Source organism: Magallana gigas, chromosome 3, assembly GCF_963853765.1.
Source record: "Magallana gigas chromosome 3, xbMagGiga1.1, whole genome shotgun sequence".
Classification (NCBI taxonomy): Eukaryota; Metazoa; Mollusca; class Bivalvia; order Ostreida; family Ostreidae; genus Magallana; species Magallana gigas.
This window is the reverse complement of record NC_088855.1, coordinates 40,947,451-40,962,870: the sequence shown is the minus strand read 5'-3', so window position 1 is coordinate 40,962,870 and position 15,420 is coordinate 40,947,451. Positions and strand designations below refer to the sequence as shown.

Here is a 15,420-nt window from a genome sequence, read left to right as displayed (position 1 = left end):
TCGTGATATTTTCATGATATTGTCATTGATTGACAGTCATTGCATCACATTAGAAATTTGCTATTCATAGTTTTAAAACCCAGTGTCACCTTTTTATCCGCAATTTTTTTAGTCATTTGGTTCTTTGAGATTTGTTATCATTTTGATGACGTACATATGCATGGTTTTGCACAATTTATGTTGTTGACCTATCAACACTAAAAGGAAAAGCGGATTATGCTGAGAGCAATACACGCTGCACCATCAGTATCTCTAGTACAAAAATGATAAAATTTTAGATTTCTCATTTGGTCACTTTGTTACAATCCGTTAACTTCAACGTTGTCGGAAAATTCTGTATAATTTTTTGAAGAAAAGCTTATTTTAAATTTCCTTAATTTTCTTCCGTAAACATGAAATTTCAGAAAATTATTTATGCAAGTCAGAACATAAACTTACTAAAATCACGTCTGATCTGAAGATTCATCAATAAGAGGGTACTGAAATTACATATCGTTAAACCTAGGTTGATGATATAAGAGTTCCTTAAATGTATAACAAAATCCTTCCTAAAGAAAGCAATGCACTAAAATAGGAACTTTATAATAAAAGTTTAAAATAATTAATAGTCCGCTCTGCTCATACCAATTTTGTAATGTTATGGAAAATAAACCTATCGTTTCATTTTGTTTTAGTCTCTTTGTTGCCAAAATGGCAGGCGATGAGTTGGATAATCTTAAGTGTTTTCTAGAATGGGTTTTTAAAATTGCAAGGGACAACTCATGATGCAAGAACATAATGGCCTTTGTCCTCATATAGTTTTGAATATTTCAGAATAAAAACATTTTATACTTTATAAAAGAACCAGTAAAGATCTACAATTAACACATATGAAAGATGTTCGTTTTCATGCGTAGAGCCGGTACCATCCTCTTATGAAAAAAATGACAATACCAAACCGTCAACCATCTCAAAAATCCATAAAACGATATACAAATTCAAAGCAGAACAACACGGACCTCCAAAAAGATAGAGGTAGGATCAGGTGTCTAGGAGGAGTGAGCATCCTCTGCTGACCGGTCGCATCCGCCGTGTGCTCCTTGTCACAATTTGGCGTGTCATAATCGAGGTAAATGTCAAAGAAGGGAAAATGTCATAATAGGGAAAAACGAAACGTTGATGATTTAGTTTGTTTGTGATGGTAAAAATTCAAACCTTGAGCAAACACGGACCTTGGAGGTAGGATCAGGTGCCTAGGAGGAGCGAGCATCCTTTGCTGACCGGTCACATGTTGGCATGCGACCCAGTGGAAGATTATATTTGCTGACAGACAAGGTCGTTGTATCGACCATAGAACTTACTCACGAATTAACTAAGAGACAAAAACATCATATGCAGGTGATAAAGGTATATTGCTACATAAGTAAAGAAAGTTGACTAAAGAAAAATTGTTGTTAGGTTACCATCAATGTCCATTTCCAGTAAAATATCCAAATATGAAACAGATGACGCACGCTCTGTATCCAAGGGGAAATTTGATATTGATAATTTTAACCTCAGTTTTGAATTTTTAATTGATACAACACTATAATAAGAAAATTCTTGTACAGGAGTGTCATACACCATTTCATTAAAATAGACATTTACTCCCATACCCATAAAATGAATACAATTAATGTTCTGGAAATTTAATTTCCTTATATAACTACACAAACATATAATTATTCTTTAGTCTTTTCTGCAAAGCTATTTAATGCGAATGAAAGCGTCTATGTACTTTCTATATTGGTTTGGATTCCAGTTGTTCAAAACGCAACTGTAACGAAGTCCGATGAAACAAATTACAAAAATGGAATTGATTATGGATATCTATTTTAATCTCGGAATAAATCTAAACCCTTCTCTTAAGAGTCGGGGTTTCGCCGCTTTTGAAATTCTTTGTTTGACAGACTTAAACTTGGTAAACTGGTTCCGCCAATATAGATTATGAGAGGACAATATTTTAAAGTCTGCATCCCATATGGAATAATATCCCATATTTGCAAGTATATTACATCGTAGTTGCTGTGATTCCAATTGTCCCGAGTGTTCAAAGAGACACTGATCTTTGTAATTATTGGTGAATCCATTCTTGTAAAGCAAGTTGATGTTCCCTTTGGTAAATTATTTGCAAGAAATTCAAAATTTATCACTCGATATTTCGTTCATTTGGAAATGTACACTTTATCATTCTATTGCATTGGTCACCACGGTGTCATAAAATTTTGAATGTTTAATGAACTTCTATTATCAGGAGACCACGTTTTTACATTTAATGACTGGATGACTATCAATAGGAACTATTAGAACGAGTTCAACTTCATGTCGTAAGCGATGATAGGAACTTGAAACATTCAGTGTGTATTTCATACCTTTCATGCATGCGTTAAAAGTTGTGTTGAGGAACACAGATACCATAGCTTTGACGTACTGGGATTTTCTTAGTTTTGTCGTGGACACAGCATTAATGGATTAAATGTGATTTGAGATAAAATTTGCTTTGAACTTGAATCCCATTTATCAATAAAATAAAGTGTACATATTCATGTATTGTGTATACCAGAATTTGAACAAAGCAAAACATCTTATAACATTTCATGTTGGTTAGAATAAACAAATTAGCCTCTATAATTATTTTCTTTCTTAAACAAGTGCTTGATCTAAAAATAATTAAAATGGCATTTTCCTAGTATCCAAAGAGCAGTTTGATTTATGTACATTAAAAAATGCCATGGTAATGCCATGGCAAAGGCAGTATCCTATTCTTAAGCACTTAAAATTTTAAAACAAGCAGGATCAAAATCTTTTAGAATCAATCACTTATACCTGTAGTTATATACCAGTAAGCTTCAATAGAAAGGCACCAAAAGCCATCTAGTGTTATATTCAATGTGGACACAAATCAATAAAAAATCAAAAATATGAAAATTTGCAAAATAATTAGTATATTCATGACTCACAAAATGACAGGTTCAACATCATTATAATATTTACTGACACACAGAATTGTTGTGACGTTTTACACCCTCTAAACGAGATCCAATCTACAACTTTATTTAACAGAGAGATTTCAAAATGGGTGTCGAGAAGTTCACCTTTATAAAACCATACTGATCATAAAATGCAAAAGTCACATAACTTCAAATAATAACAATACAAATGTTTGTAAAATGCTGAGGTGCCGGTATTTTCAAAAGGTAGTTAATGTCAACACCATACTGACTCACTTTTTATCCTAAAAGTGTGTGATCACGTGATAATCTTTAGAGGCTGGATGATCGTGGCCATTCATAGACTATCTTTATCTTCATTAAAAGAAGAACCTACTATACATAAGGGTAGAGGACAGTATTCTAATTTTAATCCAAATATATTTAGCTTTTTTCCTTACTTTAAACGTAGAAATAAGCTTGATAAGTTGAAAGCGTGTGGTTCCATAATGTGATTACAGCATGGTGTTTATGCAACTTTAACTCAAAAAAGTTGAAAAAGGAAACAGAGCAGAAATACCAATGCATCACAGGGTAGATTTACACTCCCATACTGATAGTGCATTATTTAAACTCTTCGCATTGCTTCAATGCTTATATTTTAGCATTACGACACATCTCAAACAATAAATATATATTTCCAATGATTATGATATTAACTATACTTCACGTTAAACTGTGTCCGAAGAGAGATAGATAAATATACCAAATCATACTTTTTTATTGTTTGATGGTACATGTATATTAATATCATATTGGATTTGTGATCTCTGTTTTTGATGTTGAAAAATGTTCACAAGGCTGGCTTTAACTTCATGTGGAAGGAGTCCCTAACGCTGTGATCTGGGGAAACTGTATTACATGGTTTAATTTAAAAAATTATCTTATGTGAAATAAAAATAAAATAACTAAGTCAATGCTATAGCCGAATGTTGAATTAAAACAGGAATTACTGGTGTTCCCTCAGTGATATCGATTGTTTATTGATATATTTCAGTTTCTCCCATGACCAGGAGGGGAACTTATGTGCATCAAACTTCTTGGTTCAAATTTTTGCGTTTAGAGATTCAAATAATTTTTCATTCAAACTCTTTTTCTACAAAAGTCATAAGCCTTCAACAAACTTAGTTTTGGTAACACTTAATTAAACAACACCATAGCGATTCCTAAAAAGTACAGATACCAAAAGACAAAATCATATCTTTAGGCGTGGAAATTGATAAAAAAAAATTGTTTTGTTCAATGACAGGGCAAAAGATTAAGCAGCAAAGGGATCATTGCTTTTGTTCAGACGGCAACATCCGTTCACAAAAAAATAACAGAAATAAAGGTAAATATAGTTGTTTGACGTGACAAGGCAAAATTTGTTATACGTGCTTGTGTATATGTACATGTACAACCAACCTTAAAGGCATAATTGTTTTTGTTCGGGCGGCAACAGCCTCAAACATTGAATATAGTAGAAATAAAGGTAAATGTAGTTGTTTGACGTGACAATATAGAATTTACAACTGGTATACGTGATTGGGTGTATGAACAACCCTACTTAAAGGGATTAAGACACGACTTGGATCACAATTTTATTTTGTATTTTTTATGTATAAAATGGTATACTTGCGCATTTTAAATGATTTTTCAAACATTTCAATGTTAGAAGTCAACTTGAAAGAGAGATACAGAGGTAAAAATTCATTGTAAGTTAAACAAATCTTGAGTCTTATAATGGTTTACAAATACACTGTACTGTGCAATATGAATTTACTATCTTTGACAAAATGACTTATGGCAAACAAGGTAATGCAATGTGTTTGTAAAAATATGATTAACAAAAGAAAGCAACATTTCATTGAAAATGCCAAAAAACGTATGTAAACAATAACAAAGCTCGAGATTTGTTTACCAAACAAAGAATTTCAAACACCATATCTTGCTATAAACTCATTATTTGACTTTCAAATTTTGACAAAACATTAAAATTATCTATATTAACCATTACGTTAAAATGGTAAAATGAAATATTAAATGTTGAGCTCAAACTGTATCTAAGTCCCTTTTAGTTTTGAAAACAAGGTTTATTTGGTATATTTTTCTTTTATTGTTAAAGTCTTAATTCTAATGTCCCTCCTTACAATTTGATAAATGATTAAGTTTAGGAAATTAAAAAAAACAGCACAGCTTAAAAACATGTGTGAATAACATAGATTTACCCTAATATTAGGAAATAAGAAATAACGTTGATTGTGACAGTTGAAGTACATAAAAAATCCCGTTCACATACCAAATAAATGTAATTATGAGCTTCCAGAAATTGAAGGGTCGTACATGTACAAACCGGATTAATCTTATATCATTCATTTGTTCTACGTGGATTTTGATTGAGAGTACTTGACACGTGCTGAAAACTACAACATCCTCGCCCGACTACGATCATCATAGAATACGAGGTAAAAGGGACTGTCTAAACGGAACACATCACCACATTCTCTATAAATTATAAATGGTTAACCAATTTCAGTTCATTTTAATATGAACATACATAAATATGTCAAATAACCCCACAAGGAGTCTTACTTACAAAATGAATTTAGTTTGTAGCAACTCCCGTGATAAAATTGAAAAAAGAAAACACAAAATACATACTTGAAAACTGATTCTGGTTATTTTAAAAACGTTGAACAATTTTTACCTGGAAGAGGAAGAAATGACATTTTTCTATAAACAAACCTGTTCCAGGAGAATCTTGGTGAACCCTGCATGTGTTTTGTTTATAGTAAATACGCATGCGCAATAGTATAGAAGACAAAACCCCATAACACATAATCTGTGATGTATATATTTATGGGTCATAAATAATTATCAGCTTTGATTAAATTAATTTAATGAAAAAATTTGTAATTTTCTGAAAACTGTATACATTTATGAGTAGTATAAAATACTGAACTCGATCGGAATTTTTTTTTAGGTCGGATTTTGATAAGATGCGCCGCACTGTCTCTTTAAATACTTTAAAAAATGTTTTATATCATATGCCTGTGCTGAAACTGGAAAATTGATATGAATTTGAGCATAAAAGTTTTTGATTTAAAGGTGATAGTGAAAATCTGGTCAGTATTAAAGATTCTCCGTTTTGTCATTTTTCTTCTTTTTTTGGAAGCAAAACAAAAGTTGTTGTTACGTTAATGTGTTTCAAAACATAAAAGGATCAAACGTCATGGGTTATTGGTATACAGAGAAGTTATATATGATCAACGCTTTATTGATTTTATTCTTATCTTAGACTGACACACATTTCTAAGGGGTAAAATCCCATGAAATAGCCAGCCTTTATAACCCCATTTCCTCTTTGAATACTTTCGTGATGCGTGAAATCAATTTTCAATCTGGACGCCTTTCCTTTTATATTCACAACATACTTCCAAGTACAATGGTGATCTTCTGTAACACAAAATGGATCCTACATACAGTTCATTGATTTGTTAGCAAACACGAAGTTCTTTTTCTTTTTCTTAACTGAGATGATGTAAAAAATACTACAGGGATCACTAGTTAGCTCCAAGTCAGGGCACCAATTGGTTACAGCAATTACCATTTGAGAGTCACTAAAGATAAATTTTATATGCCCTGGAACTTTCTTTCACATCAATGGACATTTGATTTTTGCCTTAATCTTCAGGCACGTAGCATCGTTTTTGGAAGTGTAGGGGGAGGGCATAGCTATACTGCTTGGTATACCTATAACTTCAATTCCATTCTTCATTTCCATTCATTTTGTTGTACACCACCCCAAAAAAGGGGGGGGGGCAACTCCATGATATTTCAACTTGATTTCATATGTAAATTTCAGAAAACCCTCCATCCCCCCCCCCCCCCCCCGATGCTTCGTGCCTCGTCTTTATAAATAATACTTTAAATAAATATGATGTTCTGCCATGCTAGTGGGATGCACCATCATATTCAACATACTAGGAAGACAACACATTATGATGGTTCAATAGAGACCAGCTAAAACGTAATCACGCACTTAAATCATTTAAAATTTAACATACTTATCATGTTCCTATCAAAAACATTTTGCCTGTGGGTATTTTTTCTTTAATAGGTCGAGGGTTTCGGCCAAAATTAACACCTATACAGTCTTTTGGCAATGGTGTGTTTTCTTATCGTGCCACATTATTGTGAGGCAACGGACTACAACCAGATTTTAATTGCCAAAGTTTTATTCTTTGACATTTAAAATAGCAGTCACATAACACTTACATGAACCCATACTAAATACATGTAAGAATACATGAAATCATTTCTCCCATGGTTATATATTATATGGGAGGAAGTGGGTGGCGTTGTTTTTCTTTCTGGCATCCGCAGGAAAGAGTGGTTTAATGAAAGAAAGGTTTAAATATAGACAAGACTATTTCTCTCGAGGAGCAGAAAGCAGTTTGTTATTGCATTGCCCGAGGTCAACGACAGTTGGCAATAGTACACGATGAAAGGTTTTATGCACCAAGGAAAAAAGATATATCGACTGCTCGCGCATTAAAAGGATGAATAATTGTTATATTATGTGATAGTGAAGTACAAGACCTTTATCGGATTTCATACATAATAAAATAAGTTCTCTCATCTGGTATTTACTCAGATTCCGCCCGTTTAGTCTAATCTTCCTTTCTCAGACATACAGCCCAAATCGTTTATTAAAAGTTTGAGTACAGACAATCTGTCCTGTTTAAAAATAGCAGTGAGTACGCTTATTTTTTTTACATCCATGTTTTTAGTGACATTTAGGTCCGATGGGCTACATGTTTTTATGCTATATATGTTTCTGTAATATTGTAATATTGTTTATGAAAACACATGTCACTATACTTAATCATTATTACATACTCAAGATATGTAACGCAAAAAATAATTTTCCCTTTTTAATAGATAATCTTTGTTTTGTTGTTTGAAAATGTTTAAATGCAAAAAAAAACAACCCCAAAACCAGAAACACCCCCCCCTCCGAAAAATCCAAAACACTCACCCCAGTTACCATTTATTTCATAATGCATTTTTTAAAATATTAATATTTCTTTGAAAAAAAACACACTTCCATAATGGGTGCGATGCGTAGACAAAGATTCTGGTTAAATGATAGAACTGTAGAAATGCACAGCTACTTTACACTTTCAGATCATATGGTATCCTTGCGGTCGGTAACAACCATTTAATAATTCTTATCTGATATGACTATTTGTCATGTACCCATCAATTTTCCTTTCTTGATACTGTTTTTACAGATTGTGATCTGATATTTTTGGATCATACACTGTGCTGTTCCGATTCCGTATCACCACTCTCTGAAACGTAGAACGCATTTAATAACGTCTGTATTTTAGCGCATTTTAAAAGAGGTCGTTTCAAAATAGCTTTGTAATATAAGTAAACGTCATACAGTTGATTTTATAAACAAAATTTTGTAATTGAATTATTTTATGAATAAGGGTATATTATAAATTCATCATTATAACAGTACTTACTTACTTAGGCCTGTTGTTCTGCGAGGAACATAGGCCATCAACAACAGTCTTCCAACGAACACGGTTCTGGGCTGCTCTGGCGGCAATGTTCCAGGTCATATCTAGTGCCTATAAATCTGCCTCTGCATCCCGCCTCCAAGAGTTTCTTGGACGTCTTCTTTTCCTCTTGCTCTGGAGTTTCAGTTGAGGGCCTCGCGTGTAATGCTGGCTGATGGTTTCCTCAAGGTGTGTCCTATCACTTCCGACTTCTTATTTGCATCTCCAATGGTTCTTGTCCTGCTTTCCTCCACATGTCTTCATTTGAAATCATCTCTGGCCATCTGGTGTTGAAGACAGGTATTGTAGAAAGTCTGGTTTCTCTGCAGGGATGTTTTATACTCCTCCAGGTCTCCGCTCCATACAGTAGGATGGACTTAACGTTGGAGTTAAGTATCCGCAGCTTTGTGATAATTAGAGACCGATATGGTTGATCTTAAGTCCAATTCCTGCTGATGTAGTTGCAAGGCGAGTTGTCTTGTCCTGCAACTGATTGTGGATGTGTAAAAAGAGAGCCAGGTCAATAGCAAAGTCTAGGTCGTCAAGTTGTGTCAGGAGTGTCCACTGTATTCTCTTCCTCCTGTCTGATGTGGTAGTCTTCAGATTCCAATCGATAACCAAGAGGAAGAGAAATTGCAGACATCGTTGGCGAACTCCTGTTTTGACTTCGAAACTGTCAGACATCTGGTCAGCATGTGTAACTCTGCATTTCATGCCTTGGTATGTGATACGAATTAGAGTTTGTCGGGTATTCCATAGTGCCTCAGGATCTTCAAGAGAGTATCTCTGTCCACATTGTCAAACGCTTTCTCATAGTCGATGAAGTTAACATAAAGCGGGAATTTCCACTCCAATGATTGCTCAATTATGATACCCAGGCTAGCTATCTGGTCAGTACAAAATCTGTTGCTTCTAAATCCAGCCTACTGATTAAGGAGTTTTGGGTAGGCTGTCATGTTCATTTTCTCAAGAAGTATCCTGTTGAAGACCTTGCCTGGCACTGACAAGAGCATAACTCCCCGGTAGTTACTACGCCCTTTCGTCTTCTTTCTTTGACAGCTTGATAAGTATGCCTTCTTTCCATTCCTACGAAATACTCCTTTCCTTCCAACTCTTCTTGAAGAGATAATACAGGATGGTAACAAATTTTTCAGTATCAGCTTTGATGGCTTCTGCTGGTATCTCATCAAACTCTGCCGCTTTTCCGTTCTTGTCTCTTGCTAATTGTCTCTTGATCTCTGTCTTTGTTGGTATGTCACAGTTAATTGGAAGGTCAGTGTCGGCTTGCTGTATGTCCAGAGGCCTTTTAGATTCTGGTTTATTTAATAGCTCCTCAAAGTGCTCTACCCATCTCTTCAGTTGTTCATCAGTTGTTGCAGCAAGAGGGTTCCCATTTTTGTCTTTTACTGGCCAGTGTGTCTGTTGAAACTTGTTGGAGAGCTTCTTGGTTCCCTCAAGTTTCCCTATCCTTCTGCTTCTTCAGCGTGTTTGGGTAGATTGTCAATATGATCACGTTTATCTTTCCTGATTCTTTTTTTTTAAATTCTTTGTCTATGGCTGTGTAGTCCTCCAGAGCTTTTGCTTTTGCTGCTCTTGTCCGGCTGTTGTTAAGTGCCTCTTTCTTTTCCTTCCTCACATCTACATGTAACTTCTTCAATGTGTCTGCAGATATCCACTCTTTGTGCTGAGTCTTTCTTCTTCCAAGGACTTCTTCACATGTGCCACGCCACATCTCGCTGATATGTTGCCACTGAGTTGCCATGTTGGTATCAGCGTTTTCTTGCTGGTCTTGTAATGGTTGCAATGTGTTGGGCTACCTCCTCAGTGTGCCCAGATAATGCAGCATTTCTCCTGTGTTTAGTCTTATCTGTCCTGACTGCAGCCACCTCGTCTCACTCAGTCCTAAGAGACAAATGTTGTAGCACTCCATCTCATTCCTCTCATTTGCCACTTGTGCGCTTCGCGTCTCATTTGATCTGATGATTTGCGCCTGGTAACTCTACCTGATCCGACCCTTTGGATCAAGCCATTGTTATAATAATATACATTTATCTTAGCTATTTTGTTCAACATATCCTTTACGTTTAATTTGGTTTCTATTTTGAGCATCCGGATAACTCGACGATAAAGAATTTTTAAAACCTTGGTTAAACATTCATACAATAATCTGCAATTTTATTATATACCCGTCTCATTTGAGCTGATGATCCGCGACCTGCAATTTGACATGATCCGACATTTTAGCCAAATTACTGTTATGATAATATACATATATCGTTATAATAAAGAGATATCATGTTTATACAGTAACAAAAACAAAAGTCGTATCTTGAAATGTCAAAAGAAAAGATTTTGTCCAGATTTATTTATCGATTGATTTACTAAAATCTATATACATTTGTATAATACAATGACATGTAATTTGAACTTGTTAATTTATTCCTATTCATATATAATACCAAAATAAAGTACCATATTGAGTACTTGTAAGTACGGTAGCAATGTTAAATGATGAATCAGTGCTCAAGTCCAATTCCATCGTTTTGCCCAAAGTTTTATTCATTCAATAACAAAAAGCCCTTCCTTCCATGTAGTCGCAGTCTATTTACTCATTCACTGAAAACTGACCAGGTGAGATCGTGGTTTGAACACAAATCACTACAATTAGCTATAAACACTGCTCACCGTGAAAGGATCATGACGAGAACTTTTTTATTACTATTGACAAGGATTTAGCCAAATGTAGATGTGACGCAAATCTAATAGACCGATCATACCAATTTTGTAACACGAATAAATACTAGTAGGTAAGTCTTTTTTTAAATTTTAAAATTAAGTTGCGGAAATCTTCTTTTATTTATTTTGTATTTGTCTTCAAAGTTTTTTTTAAATTTAAAATTAACCAATAAGTTGTATGAAAAGCCTATATTAGGACAGATAAGTTTCTGAAAATTAAAAATACCAAAAAATCTGATGATTTTTTTTTAAAGATAACGTTGAAAACAATGTATATTTAACAAAACATCGATTGGTAACATTTAAAATTGCTCAGTACTTGAATTATGTGATTTGTCTGGTGTATTCAGACGAAAACTTCCAAATAGTGCCAATTTTAGAACTCTTCAAAGTTGGTCTGTGCTCTATTTTTTCTTAATGTCTAATAAAGGTCTAACGGAAAACGAACCGATTCCTATCAACAAAAAATATGGTGATGACTGAGTACATTGAAATATCTTTTTTGCATTTCAACAATTGAACGTTTCAAAAAACCAACAAGAGCCTGCAAATTCGTGGCCAAAGACAAAGATTGTATTTAAACGACGCACTTTGTTGTGAAATGGTTTAGTGGTTAAAGCATTAACCATTATGTATCGTTATAAAATTAGCCTTTAAAAGGGCATGGCCATGATTTTGGTCAAATTTTATTTTTCTATTTTTATTTTTTACAAACCTTTAATAATGGATTTTTAGAGAGTTATAAGCAAGACACTGGGCTCACAGTTCTTTTATTGTTTTATTAGCAAGGCGCATATCATGTTTTTGTTTACATTGATTCAATATGCCGGGGAAAGCTTCCTTGTCAAGCTAATTATTCTATCCGCTATACAATTTTTAATATATATAAACAGTCTATAGCGTTTTTTACTACCATTTTTAATCAAAATTTCAACTTTCAGAGTGTAAACGAAAATATGACATGAGCTTTGTGTTCATAACAAAGAAATGTGAGCTCTGTATCTTGTTTATAACTGACACTCAAATGTTTGTTGAATGTTAGAATGTCTTACTAAAGCATTGTAATCAGAAAAAAAACGAAAAGATAGATTTTGACTCAAATCGTGACCATGTCCCTTAAAAGCTAGATCGAATGTTTGATACATGTACCACAAAAACTAAAATCGATTTTTTTCTAATCGAATTTTAAATATTTAAACCATATACACTTATAGTTAGAAATTGTGCTTTTGTACTTTGACTACAAGTATAAAATTATCTCATAAAATTAAATGGGGGAAAATTGAAACTGTATCCTACAATTGAACCAGTGGGACTTTGCGTTATCTTATTCCTAAATCTTCTTTGTATAATAAACAGTAAAACAGTAAAATACAAGTAGTAAAACTGTATGTCATAAACAGTTTAGTAAATAGTAATTTGTTATATTGCTGATGACACCACCTTTAAAAACGACTTCCTGTGGAACCCACAGAAAATAAAAATTACTAACTAAACCAGTTGTCATTAATTTAAAACGGTATTTATTTAAAAAGGATATATCATCACCCTGCTAGTATGCTTGGTAAACAGTGTGTGATGGAAGTGGAAACATTTAACGGACATCGATTGCCATGAGAGCAGGTTTTAATATCAAGTAACTAAATATACTTTGGTGGGAGCTGTTCGAACGAATTAATAGCGGAAACGTCCAATGATCAAGACTTGATTTCGCAATTTATTTGCTGAGACGTTTTGATGAAACATTTTAGGCATACGTAGACCTTCGATTTTTAGACCACATGTGTTTGAACTTTGACAGATGGTTGTTTTCTCGGCTGCAGTTGATGCAGCATGAATATCTTTCTCATGAATTAAACATGGTATATGATAAATAAAATGGGAAAAGGTTAAATGATTCTATACTTGTTAGATCCACATTTTGTAGTTTTATTTATGCTAACTTTAAACCAACAATAGTGTTTTCTAGAAACTCTCATGTACAATTACAGTAGTTGTTTGTTAGGTTGGTTGTTATTATAAACCTTTTATTCACAAACAGATTGTTTAGTAGCTACTGGTTAAGACCCCCCCAAAAAATTCAAAACGCAATTCGACAAACAAATGTAGTCAAAAACTAGTATGTGAACTTTGGATCCAGAATATTCTTCTCTAAAGACTTTCGTGTACAAACACGGCGGCTTTGTTAAGATTGTTGGATTTTTTTATCATTTCAGAAAAACGGGGATCGTTGAGTGAAAGTTTGACAGAGTATCATACTTACGTCCTTCCCTTACCCGTGTATTGTACGGAAATCGTTCCAACTACCCTGGCTAAAGCAAGAAAGAACATCTACCAAACTATGTTAAATGATGACAACAAGATCGATGACTTGATGCTAATCTAATGTGGTATAAGTACGAACGTGCATAGGATTATGGTAGTGATTGTCATGCATTCAGAGCCCAGATGACTTGTTCCAGGGAAGGGCAGAGGATTTGTCACAAAGGATTTTAACCCTGACATCTCATTTGGCGACCAGTAATTGGAATTTCTGCTGTGGGATATTGATATTTACAGCACGGTAAGATGTTTTATAATGTTTTAGACACCATGGAATAGAGTGTTGTCATTCCACATATTACATTCATATTTGATATATTCACCACTATCTATATACAAGTACATATGTATGTCAACTGTCCACATTAGATTTATTTCTCAAATAATCATTATTGAAAAAACCAATTGCACGTTCTTTGTTGACATGTGACTTCAATCTAGTAATAAATTTAGACAATGAATCAAACAAAATTATTTTATTTAATATTGTCACACGACTTATTTTAAATTATACGGAAATTCTAAAATTCAAAATTCTGCAGAAATTTTATCTTTAAAACAGAATTTGTACCACTTTTATTGCTACTTAATTGTTGAACCCCATCAAGGCTTTTTTCATGTGAATAAGCACATCCTAAAATAAGCTGAAATAACGGCAAAATGTTTTAAGCAAATAATCATACAGTCAAACTGAATAGATTATATATGCAAGGCTACGGTTCAGATTCAGATTCGGATTCAGTTATTTCAATCTTAAAACCACTTTACAATGGTATGAAGAGACTATTAAATACATAAAATTTTAAGGTTTTCTAACTGAATAATAACGGCATTAATGAAAATACAAGTATAAAGAAAGGTAGCCTTATGTTTTGATAAATGTGAAGTAAAGAAACTATTGGGGGGCGGAGCATATTTAATTTATTTTCCAAATAAATGAACATATTTAAAAAAAACAAACAGTGTTTTCTGTTAGACATTGTATGTTTAAAACTAATAGTATCTTTTGCTTGGTCTAACTTGCTGGGAAGTATTGATTTCTTTCTTGTTGTAATAACGGACAAGTAAAGAGGTTTGCTCCTTAGGTTTTGGATAGCCACTTTTGGTCACCTCTAATCTGAAAATTCTGCATCACACATTGATTCTAGTAGTTTTTTTTTATTTTACAATTCCAAATAAACTTTATTGAATAAAATTGTTTCAAAAAAATTACGTTTTAACAGAGTTTAGTAAGGGACTATATTTAGTGGCGGAAGGTGTTCAAGAAGGAAATGAACAATTTTCATAACTCAGAAATAATAGAGTATGGTTAGTTTAGCTTCCTAAATTTTAGCGCAGACCAAACTTCTAGATAGTTGTGTATTACGATTTGTTTCTGATGTTCTAAAAAAAACATACTTAAATAATATGTTGTTATTTCTATCGATATATTTTGGCATATTTAGCCTTTATTTCATAGAAGTTAAGAAAAAATTAACTCCAATTTTGGTCTAATATTAGCTTATTTCATGCTGTATCTCAAATTATTTAGATGTGACCCCTACCTTTTTACTTTTAAATGAGACATTAAATGTATGTCTTTTTGTATGCAAAGTTTTGGAAAAATGACATTACTATAATTTTTTTTATTTTCGTTATAATATAATCACTCTAATATTTTTAACATTTGTTATTGTGTTCACTTTGAAGCAACCAGTAAAGCAAGAATTTTTAAACTTTGACTTACATTTTGCTTTTATAGTCACTTCATGTGTTCAACTTCATACTGTGTTAAAATCATAATTAAATAATATTTCATACTG

At 33.2% G+C, this 15,420-nt stretch overlaps 1 protein-coding gene across 5 annotated transcripts in view; it reads left to right on the top strand.

The window, feature by feature from the left end:
* Nucleotides 1-15,420, top strand: part of LOC105317211 (probable G-protein coupled receptor 139) — a 32,573-nt gene that overhangs the window by 202 nt on the left and 16,951 nt on the right. For 3 of the 5 annotated variants that reach the window (XR_010712205.1, XM_066079784.1, XM_066079781.1), the window contains exons 1-2: nucleotides 11,258-11,367; nucleotides 13,513-13,859. The gene's annotated coding sequence lies outside the window, so the exon portion shown is untranslated. Of the gene's footprint in view, nucleotides 1-11,257; nucleotides 11,368-13,512; nucleotides 13,860-15,420 lie in introns of those variants that run through there. The other 2 variants (XM_066079782.1, XM_066079783.1) reach the window with 2 other exon arrangements.